Source organism: Belonocnema kinseyi, chromosome 5 (genome assembly GCF_010883055.1).
Source record: "Belonocnema kinseyi isolate 2016_QV_RU_SX_M_011 chromosome 5, B_treatae_v1, whole genome shotgun sequence".
Taxonomy (NCBI): domain Eukaryota; kingdom Metazoa; phylum Arthropoda; class Insecta; order Hymenoptera; family Cynipidae; genus Belonocnema; species Belonocnema kinseyi.
The window spans coordinates 51,202,934-51,205,638 of NC_046661.1; positions in this window are offsets into that span (position 1 = coordinate 51,202,934).

Consider the following 2,705-nt stretch of genomic DNA (forward strand, 5'->3'; position numbering starts at 1 on the left):
AATCTTTTGCTACATTTGCAACTGCGTCTCCTTTATATAGAAAAATAAGATCAAAAAATAAAGGTTAAATTTCTAAATAATTTCTATTAAAATTAAATGACAGTTAGGTAAAACAATAAAATATATTAGACGTTTATTGTAATTACAGTGAAGGCTTTAAAAAAACGAAGTGTATTTGCCTTCTTCGGCGTGTAACTTCGTCCACAACCCGGAACTTGACACCTCATGGCTTAGAACCATTGACATAGGAAACATGGGACTAGGCATGCTATCCTAACTTGGGCGAACGGGATTAAATACATGGCAGGGGGGAGAATTCCATGAGTGGGGAGAGCCGCCATCTTACGATGTGCCATTTGATTATGCGCACGAGCATTTTTGCCGACAAACTGTGCATGAAAATATAAACATGTGGGCGCTGCCATGTTTGTCGCGAGACATCAAAAGGTGGTGGACCTTCCCCCTCACTGCATCACCCCCGCAATGGCATGCCTAGTCCCTTGTTTCATATGTCCATTCTTAGAAAACATTTATGACACTTGCATCAAAACAAACAAACAGAACCTCTCAACTACGTCAATTTAACAAAATTTCTCACTCGCACACTTTTCCATGTATAGGAAGAGGACAACTGCGCACCTGCGCACTCAAATCTAAGATCTTCCTGTAATGTGCTTGTCACTTACGGTAATGTTTCTATTGCCAAGTGGGGGAACGGAGTTAGGTCTCCTAATTATTCCTTCGTGGCTAATACCAAAGATATATACATAATTAAAAATTTGTCATAAGGACAACCGCAGGATTTCGCCGGAAGCGGATGCTAATCTGGAAAGTTGCACCCGCTCCCAGCGAAATCGCGGTAAAATTTCAGCCGCAACCACGTCTCACGACCAAGAGATAGGTGGTTACAGTCTGTAAAGGAATCAATACGACGATCCAGCAAAAGCCTCGTGCGTCCTAAGAACACGGAGCGACCCAAGGACAACCGCCTTCTGCACTTTTCCCGCAAGTGTTTTAGCATATTGTTGACACGCAGGGATGCTTTTTTAGGCCATTAGCAAGTGAAAGCTTGGCAACTCCAAGAGCGCCGATGATAAGGACGATTATTTTAACAGAATATTCCGGGTAAAATCGTTGCAACTCCCTAATAAGGTCTCGATACCTCTCTTTCTTTTCTTTCTCCTTGGTTATGATGTTTTTGTCAGCTGGTGCCGAAAATTCGATAACGAACATGGTTCGCTTCTCGAAATCAAGAAGAACCATGTCATGCTTCGAGTGAGCAATAGAAACAATTGTCGAGAATATAAAGGTCCAGTATATGCGGCACTTCCCATTCTCGAAAATTGACTCAATTTCCCTCGAGCATTTAGAAGAGCGATATTGAGGTTAATGCCGTAAGAGTGACAGAGATGGTAATAAAGCACTCTTAGTGCCGCATTGTGCCTTTGAATGTAGGTCGTTCCCGCGTGACTTGGACAACTAGACAGTATGTGAGCTAAATGCTCGGGGCGTGCATGGCACGCCCTGCAGCTATCATCGGGAATGTCTTGGCTCAAAATGTGGCGACGGTATGTTCACCTGGAAATGACACCGTCTTCGCATGCAAAAATGAAACCCTATGTACCAGACTTCGATCCGAGCGATTTAAGGAAAGCAAACTTTAGCGCACAAGACATTGACTGATCCATTTGCAACTCCATGTGCTGTACCCAGAATAATCCTGTTGTTAAGACATTCAAGACTCAATATTCCGCGACCCCCTTGACGGCGTTATATATATATACGACCCTTGAGCTCGTTCTTCGTTCATGTAACTACTCCAAATCAATAGAGTAGTACCGGGACGGCAAGCATGTTCGTTGCAGATACTTTCTTCCTCGCCGACAGTTCGGAAGACCAAATCTGTCGGATGAGACGTTTGTATCTGCTTCGAAGAGTATCCTTTATAGATGGCACATCCTGAATGCGGCTCTGTGGCACACCCAGGTATGTATAAGTCTCTCCAGCGCAAAGGTGTCGTATGGCGCTTCTAACAAAAGGCTCAGGATCTTCAGGGATGCCATTAAGTTTTCCTCGCTTCAAATAAACCTTGGCGCATTTGACTTACCCAAATTCCATTCCAATTTCCTTAGTATATCGTTCGACAATTCCCAGAGCTAGATGTAGTTAATCTCTGTTTTTAGCATAGATCTTAAGATCGTCCATGTAAAATACATGAGTGACCTTGTACTTTCGATCTGCAGGTTTCCCGCACAAGTACCCGTCGGAATGGCGCAGTGCTAGAGATAGAGGCAATAATGTAAGGCAAAAGATTATGCGCACGAGCGTTTTTGCCGACAAACTGTGCATGAAAATTTAAACATGTGGGCACTGCAATGTTTGTCGCGGGACATCAAACGGTGGCGGATCTCCCCCCTCATTGCATCACCCCCACAATGGCATGCCTAGTCCCTTGTTTCCTATGTCCATGGTAACAGTTAATAAGCGTTCCGTCGGTAACTTTAAGAATTCTGTCTGGATGCTAGTACCACGCAGTAGTGTGCTTGAGGTTACGAGCAGCCATTCCAGATCTGAAACGAGATGTGGTCCAATCCTATGACAGGGCTACGAGGGTGGATTGATAAGTTTCCGGCCTGACCAAGAAAAACAACGTTTTTAAGAATTTTTTTTTTATTTCTCAACATAATCTCCTCCAAGGCTGATAC